The 14,523-nt window shown below is 54.9% G+C and overlaps 1 long non-coding RNA gene across 1 annotated transcript in view; it reads left to right on the forward strand.

Moving 5' to 3' along the window:
* The first annotated feature begins 453 nt into the window (after nt 1–453).
* Nucleotides 454–14,523, forward strand: part of LOC140419612 (uncharacterized) — a 32,176-nt gene continuing 18,106 nt past the window's right edge. The window contains exons 1-2 of the long non-coding RNA XR_011945899.1: nt 454–527; nt 7,544–7,593. This is a non-coding gene — a long non-coding RNA (uncharacterized lncRNA). The remainder of the gene's footprint in view (nt 528–7,543; nt 7,594–14,523) is intronic.

The following is a 14,523-nucleotide window of genomic DNA, read 5'->3' on the forward strand; positions in this document are numbered from 1 at the left end:
CCTAATATCTCCTTTTGTGTCTGGGTGTCTCACTTTGTTTTATAATGTTGCTGTGCAGTTGACTGGGATGATTTCTGATGTTAAAGGTGTTATATAAATAGAAGTTGTTGTTGTTGACTGTAACCCCTGACCTCCTGTTTTACAAAATCCCATTGGTTTCACAACAAACTCTATCTCTGATGTTTTGCCCGCTGCGGGTTTGCAGCCTCTATAAAGACGGCGGCCGGTAACTCAGGCCTGTCACCGGGAGCAGGCCGCAGCTCGATGCAAACCCGGGCCCGGAAACTTTTTACTGGGGTTTGGAGCGTCCACCTCCCGGCCGAGACCAGCATCGGCACTGCGCATGCTCCAGCTCACGATGATCAAAAGTGATTGACGGCAGCTCCGGAACAATAGAAAGAGAGGGGCGGGTCTGGAGGACCGAGCGAAGCAGCTGGTCCTCCAACCAAATGGGAGGGAATGGGTGCCGGGGCTGAGTCCCGGTCACCAACGTGACGACGAGCATGTGCAGTGCAGTGCGATGACAGGTAAGGATTCAGGCAACATCTCGCGCAGTGAGTCATGAGGGAGGGATGGAGGCGGCGGATGGGTGGGGGAGGCTTTACAAACACTTCATGTTGGCCACAGGCCCGGATACAAAGCTCGGATACAGCAATTGAACCAGCGAAAGCTGCTCGGTCTTTTCCCCGAGACAGGGGCGCATGCGTAGTGAGCTAGAGCCCCGGCTTTGCTCCGCCTCCCATTCACTCTGATTGGCTGGAGAACCAGCCGCTCTTGTTCGGTCTTCCAACCCCGCCCCCTCTTCCTATTGGTCCGAACCTGCCGTCAATCAGTCCCCGGGCATTGTGAGCTGGAGCAAACCCTTCACAATCATTGTCAGCTCCCCTGGTTTGCAGCTGCGGGCTTCTCCCTCCCCGGGAACAGGCCCAGTTAACGGGCCCCATCCTGCTTCAGACACTGGAGGATGGTTCACATCAGAGGATGGGGGAGACAGGATAATAAATAAGAGCTTACACTTTGCACTCAAATCAATGAGGACTCGGGCGAAATTCTCCATTATCGGCGGAAAGTCCGCTGATCGGCGCAAAAAAACGGCGAAAATCCCACTTGCGTCACGTCATAAAAATGGGCCGATAGTCTGCGGCCCGAAATGGCTAGCAGCGACGTAACGGGATCCGCGCTTGCGCAGTGGTTCACGCCGTGCGGCGTCATACGCGCTGCACGGCGTGACGGCTCATAAGGCCGCGCAGCTCCCCCCCACCCGACCGGAACAGCCGACCGCAACACCCGACTTGATGGCTGGCCATCGCTCAGCCCCGAGGTTCGAGTCACGCGATGTGGAGGCGCTCCTGGACGCGGTGGAGCAGAGGAGGGACGCCCTGTATCCCGGGCACGGCCGCAGAGTTGCCCCACGCCACAGCCGGCGTCTGTGGTGGCAGGGGAGGTGGCAGAGGCCGTCACCGCTGTGGCCCTAACACCACGGACAGGCACCCAGTGCCACAAGAAGGTGAACGACCTCGTCAGAGCAGGCAGGGTGAGCCTCCCCATATCCCCCATATCCCCCCTCCCCCAAATCCCCCCCCTCCCCCATATCCCCCCTCCCCCATATTCCCCCCTCCCCCCATATCCCCCCTCCCCCCCTCCCCCATATCCCCCCTCCCCCATATCCCCCCCTCCCCCATATCCCCCCCTCCCCCATATCCCAAGTGAATCCAGCCCTAACCTTAACCTCTGCAATGCACGCGCAACCGATGGCGTGCATTCATATACCTGCCTAACACTGTTGCCCTTTTACCCCTGCCACCACCCCCCCACCCCGCCCCCCAGGAGAAGCGCGCACACAACAATAGGGAGCATGTGAGGACTGGAGGAGGGCCCGCTGATGAGAGGCCACTGACCGTACACGAGGAAAGGGCCCTGGAACTGGCTGGCGGACCTGAGGACCGGGAGGTTGCTGATGCAAAGGTCGGGGCCCCACGAGCAAGTGAGCCACCAACAGCCCGTCCCCATATCCCCCCCTCCCCTATATCCCCCCTCCCCCGTATCACCTGATCACTGCCTGATGTCTAACCATGCATGCTTCATTGTGTATCGCAGGACCAAACGTCCAGGCACCCATCCCCGCAGATGCAGACCGCCCGCAGGATGCCCCTCGGAGACCACAGGAGACGCGAGAGACCCGCACCCTCCAGCATGCGACGCCCGCAGGATGCCCCTCGGAGACCACGGGGAGACGGAGAGACCCGCACCCTCCAGCATGCGACGCCCGCAGGATGCCCCTCGGAGACCATGGGAGACGGAGAGACCCGCATGCGACGCCCGCAGGATGCCCCTCGCACACCACGGGAGACGGAGAGACCTGGAGCAACAGGGAGACGACACCCCCGTCACGTGCGGGAGCGACCACCCAGCGATGAGGGGGGCAGCCACAGGCCCCCGTCACATCCGAGCCAGGACACCACTACCCAGGACACCACTATCCAGGGACACCCCTACCCCGGGACACCACTACCCAGGACACCCCTACCCGGGACAGCACTACCCGGGACAGCACTACCCGGGACAGCACTACCCAGGGACACCCCTACCCGGGAAGACGAAATACCGGACAGTGACTCAGAGTGGATGGGTGGAGACGAACCCCCACCCCAAAGTGCCATGGACTCAGAGTGGGACGAAGAGCACGACACAACGCCACTGCTGTCACCACACCCCTCCACCATCGCAGAAACACTCACCACGGTTGGGCACTTTAGTGATGAGGCGTCTGGTACACTCACTGGTGCGCACAACACAGCCGTCCCGGTACAGCAGGTGGAGGTAGGAGCAGCAGAGGGACCGGGCGGTCGGAGGGCAGCCCAGGCCAAGCGAACATCTGCCGCCCAGATGGATCCCGGGTTCCTGCAGTTACCACACCCACACATAGATCCGATGCAAACCACGACACGGAGACGAGCGAATAGGGTGACGGGTGGCTTGCGGCGGCTGCGGTCGCAGGTGGAGGAGTCCACCCGCGTCCAGGAGCTGGGAGTGGTCCCGGTCATGCGTGCCCACCCAGGGCTGACACCGCACGGGTGGCGTCCGCGGTGGAGGCAATGGGTGCGACGGTGTCAGACATGGGGAAACGGTTTGCGAGGCCTGGGGCCTTCCGTGCAGGCGGCGTCTGTGGCCCAGGAAATGGCTGCCCTCTCACAGGAGGCCATGAGCCAGTGCCAGATGGCAGAGGCGCTCAACGCCATAGCCCAGTCTCAGCAGGCCATGGCCCAGTCTCAGCAGGCCATGGCCCAGTCTCAGCAGGCCATAGCCCAGTCTCTGCAGGCCATGGCCCAGTCTCTGCAGGCCATGGCCCAGTCTCAGCAGGCATCGCTGAGGGCATCGGCGCCAGTGGCCATGTGCGAGCTGGCGTCGCACTGTCGCAGACAGGGTTCGACAACCCCCTGGGCTCCATGGCTGCAAACCTGCAGACCCCTGTCGATACCAGCACGGGCCTCCAGGACTGGCAGCGCCAGATGTCGGGGGCGCGTCGGATGGCCAGTTCCGTTCGCATCCCCCCACCCATGTAGAGGCCTGGGGGCCATCGGGCACCCCCGAGGGAGGAGGAGGTGGTGTGGTCCATCCCGGCTCCCTCTGTAGGGGAGGTCCCGGTACAACCGCGACACCTCGGACTCCCCCCCCTTCCGTCCCAGGTGCATCGGGTGGGCAAACGGGCAGGACAGGCTGGCAGCTCGCCATCCCCAGTCGCCCGGGCCGCAGCCTGGCCCATCTAGGCCAGGACGCCCCAGGAACGGCCGCCAAAGGGATCCAGTGTCAGAGGGCAGGAATCACAGGAGTCCACCTCCAGTTCTGCTGTACCGTCTGGGGAACCACGTAGACGTAGTCAAAGGGCCCGTAAGGCCAAACAATTAGACACTGAGTAAGTTGGCACGGGTGAAGGGCACAGATGAGTTTTAGGGGCTAGGGCACGTGCATGAACTCCTTTGGTTATTAAAGTCAATGTTACACCTACCGAAGCTGCCTTTGTGCTCTGTCCAAAGTGTGCGGGGGTGTCATGTACGTTGAGCGCAAGTGTGTGTGTGAGGGGTGGTCTTACCTCAGCCCAGGTGAGTCTGCCCCCTTCCCCCTGGGCCGCCATCAACATCCCCCGGGCAGAGGACGGGACCGTGCGCTGCAGTGTCACAGCCGCATGCAGGGATGGTCCGGGTGGATGGTGGTACTGTGGCCATGGGTCAGACATAGTCCAACGATGTAGAGCCAGGAGCTCATCGGAGGCGGGTTGTCATCATTCTCCATGGCCTGCGATAGACACGCGTCCACCCGCAACTGGGTGAGCCCGGCCCGTTGTGCCGCCGGTGGATCGGCAATTGGGGGTGGGGGGGGTGGTGTGCATGCGGGTGGGGTGTGTGGGGTTGGGGAGGGGGGTGAGGGTGCTGGGTGGGTGGATGGGTGGGGGGTGTGGGTGGTCGGCTGTTGTCATAGTGTGCGGTCTGTGGCCATACTACCCGATTCCCACGCCCATCTAGTCAGTGAAGCGGGCGTCTATCAGTCTGTCCCGTGCCCGCTGGGCCAGCCGGTAACGGTGGACAGCCACCCGCCTGTGTCTACCCCGTCTGCCCTGACCATTGCCCCCCATCCCCCTCATCTGGGGAGGACTGGGCCTCTTCCTGCTGCTCCTCCACTCCGCCCTCCTCTGCCTTGCGGCACATCGCCCCTCTGCTGGGCTATGTTGTGCAGGACGCAGCACACCACAATGATGCGGCCGACCCTATCTGACCGATACTGGAGGGCGCCCCCCAGAGAGGTCCAGGCACCTGAAACGCATCTTCAGCACGCCAAAGCACCTCTCGATCACTCCCCCTTGTCGCTACATGGGCATCATTGTAGCGGTTCTCCGCCTCATTGCGTGGCCTCCGTATAGGCGTCATCAGCCACGATCGCAATGGGTAGCCCCTGTCGCCCAGCAACCAGCCCCTCAGCCAGGGATGGCGTCCCTCGTACATGCCGGGGATGGATGACCGCGACAACACGAATGAGTCGTGTACACTGCCTGGGTGACGGGCGCAGACGTGCAGGATCATCATGCGGTGGTCGCAGACCACCTGTACGTTCATTGAATAGGTCCCCTTCCTATTAGTGAACACGGCCCTGTTCTCTGCAGGTGGCCGCACGGCGACGTGCATCCCATCAATCGCGCCCTGGACCATGGGGAACCCGGCAACGGCAGAGAAGCCCACGGCCCGGGCATCTTGGCTGGCCCGGTCCAACGGGGGAAGCGGATGTAGCGGTGCGCCATGGCATAAAGGGCATCTGTCACTGCCCCGATGCACCGATGTCTGCGATATGCCGGACAGGTCCCCACTCGGTGCCTGGAATGACCCCGTTGCATAAAAGTTCAGGGCCACCGTAACCTTGACGGACACGGGGAGAGGGTGTCCCCCGCCAGTGCCACGCGGTGACAGGTGTGCCAGCAGGTGGCAGATGTGTGCCACGGTTTCCCGGCTCATCCGGAGTCTCCTCCTGCATTCCCGGTTCGTGAGGTCCTGGTATGACTGCCGGGGCCAGTACACACGGGGCGCCCTCGGGTGCCTCCGTTGCCGTGGGGCCGCGACGTCCTCCTCGTCCTGTCGGTCAGGTGTCCCTCCAGCCTGGGCGGCTGCCGCCTGCCCCTCTGCAGCAGCCTGCGCCGCCTCTCTGGCACGCTCCTCCTCCTCCTCCTCCTCCTCCTCCTCATCCAGGGCAACATAGACATGAGCGGCTGCCACCACGGCGGCCAACATCGCTGGATGGTCTGAAAACATGACGGCCTGGTGGGGGGGAGGGGAACGACGACATGTCCATCATTGCCCATATCCCCTCCCTCCCCCCAGCCAGGTGGCATGGACCGCATGGGTCCAACTGTTGGAGGCTGGCACCTGGCCAGGTGGACCAACTCATTTGCCCTCCCATCACCCACCCCGGCACGGACCCCAACCCCCAACCTCCACCCCGGCACTGACCCCCCCCCCCAACCTCCACCCCGGCACGGACCCCCTCCCCAACCTCCACCCCCGGCACGGACCCCCCCCCCAACCTCCACCCCGGCACGGACCCCCCCCCCAACCTCCACCCCGGCACGGACCCCCTCCCCAACCCCCAACCTCCACCCCGGCACGGACCCCCCCCAACCTCCACCCCGGCACGGACCCCCCCCCCAACCTCCACCCCGGCACGGACACCCCCCCAACCCCCAACCTCCACCCCGGCACGGACCCCAAACCCCAACCTCCACCCCAGCACGGACCCCCCCCCAACCCCCAACCTCCACCCCGGCACGGACCCCCCCCCCCCAACCTCCACCCCGGCACGGACCCCCCCCCCAACCTCCACCCCGGCACGGACCCCAACCCCCAACCTCCACCCCGGCACGGACCCCCCCCCCCAATCTCCACCCCGGCACGGACCCCCCCCCCCCAACCTCCACCCCGGCACGGACCCCCCCCCCAACCTCCACCCCGGCACGGACCCCCCCCCCCAACCTCCACCCCGGCACGGACCCCCCCCCCAACCCCCAACCTCCACCCCGGCACGGACCCCAACCTCCACCCCAGCACGGACCCCCCCCCCAACCTCCACCCCGGCACGGACCCCCCCCCCCCAACCTCCACCCCGGCACGGACCCCCCCCCCAACCTCCACCCCGGCACGGACCCCCTCCCGGCACTCCCCCGGAGCCCAGCCTACTCTAACCACCCCCCCCCCTCCCCACCCCCCTCCCCACCCCCCCTCCCCACCCCCCCCCCCCTCCCCCCGCCGCACACACACACACACACAAGCCGAGACACACCTCACGCAATCAGTCTGCGGCCACGCCATTTCCTGCCCAGAGCCAACCACCCAGGCCGTCACTCACCTCCTCGCTGGTCGGCGTGAGCCTGGAGCACCGGGTCACGCCGATGAAAAGGAGGTTTGATTGACGTCGACGTGAACGGTCATCACGTCGACGGGACTTCGGCCCATCCGGAAGGGAGAATATCGGCAGGCCGAAAATCGGCTGCCTTGCGCAGACCCGTGACATTCTCCGCGGCAGCGGCGCCATTAACGCCCCGCCGACTTTTCTCCCTTCGGAGACTTCGGCGGGGGCGGGGGCGGGATTCACGGCGGCCAACGGCCATTCTCCGACCCGGCGGGGGGTCGGAGAATGACGCCCCAGATCTCTGGCAAGGAAGGAAACCCTGGCAGGTGGGCGGGGAGGATTCACAAAAACCCGCTGGAGGCTCCAAACCCCCAATAAGACCCATTGATTTTACTGTCAGTCTGCAGACAGGAGCTGGAGAACTGAACCCAGGCAGAGGAGAGGGAGGGAGAAAACTGGGAGTGGAGGAAAGAAATGGTGCAGATGGGGAGATGGATTTGGATTTAAGCCCAGGGAGGACGGAGAGTGTGTGGGATGGGGATTTACAGCTTTGGGGGAACAAGAGAGGAAAAAATGTTTTAGAGAAATTAGAATTGCCTGTTCAAAATTTCTATCCTGGACTGACAGTGATGGCTTTTGTAAACTCCTTTTACAGGGCGTTAGGATTGGAGAATTTGCACACAACAAACTGAACCCAACAGAAAGGTTTGTCTCTTTGCGAATACTATCCTGCATTGACAGTGATGACTTTTGTAATATGAGAGATTACAGCTCTCAGGAAAGATTAAATGGAGAGGGGCCTTTTTTCTATCAACAACAACAAATTAAGCAGTGTCCTGCTATAAATCTTTTAAATTATCAGTAGTTTGGAGAGGGGCGATGTGAGAGAGTGACCATCAATAAACAAGTCATAATTACAAGATAGTTACGAATAAATCCAAGGGGACAATACAGACAAAATTATTTATTACAGGTTCAGAATGTGCAACTCATTACCATGTAAATGAGTTGAGGAAAGTGCTGAGATGTTTTCAAAAGGAAACGGGACAAGCACATGAGAGAAAATGGAATCGAAAATCAGCTGAAAGGCTGAGATTTGATAGGTGTGACAGTCGAAGATGAGTGCCGAGTATTGACAGCAGCAGAATCTGTGACAGAATGGCCTGTTTGTGTCTTATATATTCACAGTATTTCAATGTAATCGCCTTTCACTGAATATTTGCAGATGCAAACATCATGTCGAGATCTGACAGAGTCACTTGATTCATCAGGACCGGCCTTTCAACGTGGAAGGAGAAATGTTTGTCAGTTTTGTCTTTTGGAAAACAATTCAAAAATCACTGTGATTGGAAAAGCACCGAGACACAGACATCTCAGTAATTTTCCAGTTAGCTGGAACTGAGCTTTAACCAATCACACAGCATGAAATTAAATTGCAGCATTTACATCAGGGAGACACCGTACTCAGGCTTCAACTGATGATCCAAGTTGGAGAGACATAAGGACATTCGCACCAAAGGAATCAAGAAGCAGCAATAAGACATTCAGCCCCGTGAGCCTGTTCCACCATTTAATAACATCACGGCTGATCTGATAGTGACCTCAAATCTGCATCCCACCTACGCCTGATAACTTGTCGATAACTATGATGAAACCGTGGAAATGTGGGGACTGTGGGATGGGATTCAATTACCCGTCTGAATTGGAAACTCATCGACGTATTCACACTGGGGAAAGGCCATTCATCTGCTCCGTGTGTGGGAAGGGATTCACTCGGTCATCAGACCTCCTGAGACACCAACTTGTTCATACTGACCAGAGACTGTTTAAATGTGACTGTGAGGAGAGCTTTAAAATCAGATATGATTTACTGACACATCAACGCACTCACACTGGGGAGAGGCCATTCACCTGCTCCGTGTGTGGGAAGGGATTCACTCAGTCATCCGAACTCCTGAGACATCAACTTGTTCATACTGATCAAAGACGTTTTAAATGTGCTGACTGTGAGAAGAGCTTTAAAAGCAGAAAGGATTTACTGTTACATCAACGCACTCACACTGGGGAGAGGCCATTCACCTGTTTGGAATGTGGGAAGGGATTTAAGGCTTCGTCAAGCCTCCGGGCTCACCATCAGGTTCACTCTGACCAGAGACCGTTTAAATGTGCTGACTGAGAAGAGCTTTAAACGCAGAAATGATTTACTGTCACATCAACGCCATCACACTGGGGAGAAGCCGTTCACCTGCTCCGTGTGTGGGAAGAGATTCCCTTGTTCATCCCACCTTCTGAGACACCATTTTATTCACACTGATCAGAGACCGTTTAAATGTGCTGACTGTGAGAAGAGATTTAAAAGCAGTAAGGATTTACTGTCATATCAACGCACTGTGGGGAGAGGCTGTTTACCTGCTCCATGTGTGAGAAGAGATTCACATGTTCATCCTACCTTCTGATACACCAGCGAGTTTACACTGGGGAGAGACCATACACTTGCCCCGTGTGTGAGAAGAAAGTCACTCAGGCATCCGACCTGACTTCACAGCAACTTGTTCACACTGATCAGAAACCTTTAAAATGTTCTGACTGTGAAATGAGATTTAAAAGAAAACCAAGTCTGCTGAAACACCAGCGAGTTCACACTGAAACAGAATCATAGAATTTACAGTGCAGAAGGAGGGCATTTGGCCCATCGACTGCACCGGCCCTTGGAAAGAGCACCTTACTTCAGCCCACACCTCCAACCTAACCCATAACCCCACCTCACCTTTTTGGATATGAAGGGCAATTTATCATGGCCAATCCATCTAACCTGCACATCTTTGGACTGTGGGGGGAAACCGGAGCACCCAGAGGAAACCCACGCAGACACTAGGACAACGCGTAGACTCCGCACAGCCAGTGACCCAAGCCGGGAATCGAACCTGGGACCCTGAAGCTGTGAAGCGACAGTGCTAACCACTGTGCTACTGTGTCACCCACATGTGGGAGCGGTACTGGGGAGAGGCTGTTTAACTGCTCCGTGTGTGGGAGGAGATTCACTCAGTCAAACAACCTGCACAGACATCAGCAAGTTCACAGGCAACAGCAGGGTTTGGATTCAGCTGTTGTTGCTGCTGTTAGTCACATCCAGGACTGAATGATGCCTGGACGTCTGTGTCCAGTGGGGCTCCACAGTTTCCGGTATATATCAATGATTTAGACTTAAATGTATGCACCAGGATTATACAAAAGTTGCTCATGTGTTTTAGACAATGAGGGAGAAAGCCATGGACTGGGTCAGGTGGACAGAAAAGTGGTGAATGGAAATTTAGATAATGAGAGGTTAGGAACACACTTCAGTTAACTCCCAATAAAAATAAGGTCACTTCAGGATAATGGAAAAAACTGATTGGTGGGGAAGCTTCAAATAATCCTTTTTTGTAAAAATAAATAAATTCAGAGTAACCAATTATTCTTATTTTTTTCCCAATTAAGGGGCAATTTATCCTGGCCAATCCATCTAACCTGCACATCTTTGGGTTGTGGGGGTGAAACCCATGCAGACACATGGAGAATGTGCAAACTCCACACGGACAGTGACCCAGGGCTGGGATTCAAACCGGGTCCTCAGTGCTGCAGCCCCAGTGCTAACCACTGCTCCACATGCTGCCCTAGCTACAAATAATTCTAATAACTTTATTGAACAGTTCTCAAATGGAATGGCACTTGACCACATTAAAACTAAGGATCTGCAATAGACGTTTGATCTAGCAAGTCATATTTAGGGCAAGGTTATAAACAGAGGGCGTTCATTTAAAGTGATTCGGAAAAGAATCATTGCTGAGCAAGGCTAGGAGAGTGGGCAAAGAAGTGGCAGATGGAATACAATGTCGAAAAGTGTGAATTTATGCACTTTGGAAGGAGGCATAGACTATTTTGTAAATGGGGGAATGCTGAGGAAATCACAAGCACCAAGGGACTTAGGCATCCTTGTTCAAGATTCTCTTCAGGTTAACGTGCAGGTTCAGTCGGCAGTTAGGAAGGCAAATGCAATGTATTCATGTCGAGAGGGCTAGAATTCTGAGGCTGTATAAGGCTCTGATCAGACCCCATTTGGAGTATTATGAGCAGTATTAGGCCCCGTATCTGAGGAAGGATGTGTTGGCCTTGGAAAGGGTCCAGCGGAGGTTTACAAGAATGATCCCAGGAATGAAAAGCTTGTCGTATGAGGAACGGTTGAGGACTCTGGGTCTGTACTCGTTGGAGTTTAGAAGGATATGGGGGGACCTTATTAAAACTTACGGGATACTGCGAGGCCTGGGTAGAGTGGACATGGAGAAGATGTTTCCACTTGTAGGAAAAAACTAGAAGCAGAGGACACAATCTCAGACTAAAGGGGCGATCCTTTAAAACAGATTAAGAAGTCTTACAACACCAAGTTAAAGTCCAACAGGTTTCTTTCGACTCACCAGCTTTAGGTGCAGAGTTCCCGCCTCAGGTGATGAGGAGGAATTAAAACAGATGAGGAGGAATTCCTTCAGCCAGAGGGGGGTGAATCTGTGGAAGTCTTTGCCACAGAATGCCGTGGAGGCCAAATCACTGAGTGTCTTTAAGATAGAGATAGATAGGTTCTTGATCAATAAGGGGATCAGGGGTTATGGGGAGAAGGCAGGAGAATGGAGATGAGGAAAATATCAGCCATGATTGAATGGCGGAGCAGATTCAATGGGCTGAGTGGCCTAATTCTGCTCCTATGTCATATGATGTGAAGAAAAACATTCTGTGCTGCATGTGGGATCATGAATGCACTGCTCGAAAATGTGCAGGAGGCAGATTCAATTGATGCCTTGAAAAGAGAATTGGACAACTATCTGTTACTGTCAGATCAGCCATGACCTTATTAAATGGTGGAGCAGACTGGGCTGAATAGCCATCTCCAGCTCCTTGCTCATTTGTTCATATCATAGGTTATCATAGAATTTACAGTGCAGAAGGAGGCCATTCGAGTCTGCACCGGCTCTCTGAAAGAGCACCCTACCCAAGGTCAACACCTCCACCCCATCCCCATAACCCAGCAACCCCACCCAACACTAAGGGCAATTTATCATGGCCAATCCACGTAACCTGCACATCTTTGGACTGTGGGAGGAAACCGGAGCACCCGGAGGAAACCCACGCAGACACGGGGAGGATGTGCAGACTCCGCACAGACAGTGACCCAAGCCAGAATCGAACCTGGGACCCTGGAGCTGTGAAGCAATTGTGCTATCCACAATGCTACCGTGCTGCCTGCACAGTTTACAGATGAAGAATGGATCAGGCTCAAATGGAAAAATACCATACCAACACTAAAGATGTAGACTGACATAAAGATAGGCCATTGTACAGGAGGCAACCAGGAACCATGTATATATACCCAGTACAAGTCATTGCCTTAAAAAAGGTGACAACTGAGAAAAATAAATAAAATGCATCTCAAAAAGCATAATCTAGTACGGCAAGGTATTCTGCGGACTATGGAAGTTAGCGTTGAGACTGCTTCATAATCATACTGAACAGCTGACAAACTAATGAGTCATTTGTAACGTTGCTGACTGATCAAAAAAAATCTTACCGTTATTGTAGTCAGTTAATGTGCTTCAAAACTAATCGCAATTGTTATGACTGTTAGACTTCAAAATATGGTTAGGTTTTAAACTCTCTTTTAATTAAAGTTGAAACAGAATGCCCTGGAACAGGGGATGGTGTGAAGTTGTATGAACTCCGTTCAGCAACAGACCCACCCACATGGCCGGGTTGCCATGGGGACAGGGACGAGCTTTAACACCTAGCCACAAGAGGAAAAGCAACCGGCCTTGGTACATACAGACTCTCAAGAGGCAGTCAGACCAAAAGCAGGTGCTGCTTTGTCAAGCAGAAAAGGATGGCTTTGGAGTTAATCACCAAGTGGAGTGCAGGTGAGGACAGAACCCCTGTTTGAAGGATTGCAGCTTGCTGTGGAGAGCTGAAGAATAAGTAGTCACCAGTGGGTGCCTTGCTGCTGGACATCCATCTTTTGAGGAGAAAAATATCTGCAGAGTTCAGGGCCAATGACAGGGGATTGTGACTGTTGCAGAAAGTTGACACAGATACTTTTTGTTGAGTGCCTTTGTTTTGTGCTGTCATCTTTCTATGGCACTGTTATGAGTGAAATGCAGTGCACCAATGCAAGAGAGGCAGATTGCTCCCTCGATATGGATTGGATTGGATTTGTTTATTGTCACGTGCACCGAGGTACAGTGGAAAGTATTATTCTGCGAGCAGCTCAAACAGATCATTTCGTACATGAAAAGGAAGTAAACCAAAAACAAAATACATAATAGGGCAACACAAGGTACACAAAGTAAATATATAGAGAAAGGCATTGGATGAAGCATACAGGAGTGTAGTAATAATCAGGTCAGTCCATAAAAGGGTTGTTTAGGAGTCTGGTAATAGCGGGGAAGAAGCTGTTTTGGAATCTGTTTGCGCATGTTCTCAGACTTTTGTATCTCCTGCCCGATGGAAGAAGTTGGAAGAGTGAGTAAGCCGGGTGGGAGGGGTCTTTGATTATGCTGCCCGCTTTCCCAAGGCAGCGGGAGTGTGGATAGAGTCAATGGATGGGAGGCAGGTTTGTGTGATGGACTGGGCTGTGTTCACTACTCTCTGAAGTTTCTTGCGGTCTTGGGCTGAGCAGTTGCCATACCAGGCTGTGATGCAGCCAGATAGGATGCTTTCTGTGGTGCATCTGTAAAAGTTGGTAAGAGTCAATGTGGACATGTCAAATTTCCTTAGTTTCCTGAAGAAGTTTCCTGATAGGCGCAGTTGTGCTTTCTTGGTGGTAGCGTCGAGGTGTGTGGATCAGGACAGATTTTTGGTGATGGAAACCCTGTGCCCAGTGCAGGAGAGGCTGGTTGTTGGGCGGTGTGAGCTGAACATACATGGCTGGATAAAAACTAAGGCAGATGTCAAGACCCTTGAAGTGAAAACTGGTCTGGAGGGAGTGGGTCAAAAAACCTGGGGAGTTGCATTTTGCATGAATCGTGAGTGTGACCCAGTCACGATTATGAACAGTAAACAAAGCTATCACTGGTTTGATGAGATGATTTACCGTGTTCCAGGTGTTGTAAATACTGTACATACTGTAGATCAGCCTGCTTGCTGCCCATGTCTAAGTGATATCAGAATAATGTGCTTCTGTATTAAATAAAGTATCCAAACCTCTCATTGTGCTTCATGCCCAGCATCTTGCCTAACTGTGGATCTTCTGTTTTGCTAACTGGGAAATAGAATCTTCCTGTTTACTAATTGCTCTATGGCGGCTGCGTTACCCAGAAACCCCCACGCTGCAGAAAGTTCCCGATCAGTGAGTGTACGAGGCCAGTGCGCAGGTGCAGTGTGGGTGTGTGCTCTGAGCATGCTCAGTGTCAGTCATGGTGAGGGAGTGAGGAGGAGCTGGGTTGAACACAACAGTGAGCTGTACCCCTGTGAGAAGGGCATCTCCGAGTCTCTGTTTGACTCTCCTGCAGCTTCCTGTCATGGTTGAGTTGGACAAGGAACCCTCATCATTTGAGCTGGAAAAGGCCATTGAATGCTGAGCAAGCAGAAAGGTGCCCGGCAAGGATGGAATTCCAG

This window comes from Scyliorhinus torazame, chromosome 5 (assembly GCF_047496885.1).
Source record: "Scyliorhinus torazame isolate Kashiwa2021f chromosome 5, sScyTor2.1, whole genome shotgun sequence".
In the NCBI taxonomy this organism is placed as follows: Eukaryota; Metazoa; Chordata; class Chondrichthyes; order Carcharhiniformes; family Scyliorhinidae; genus Scyliorhinus; species Scyliorhinus torazame.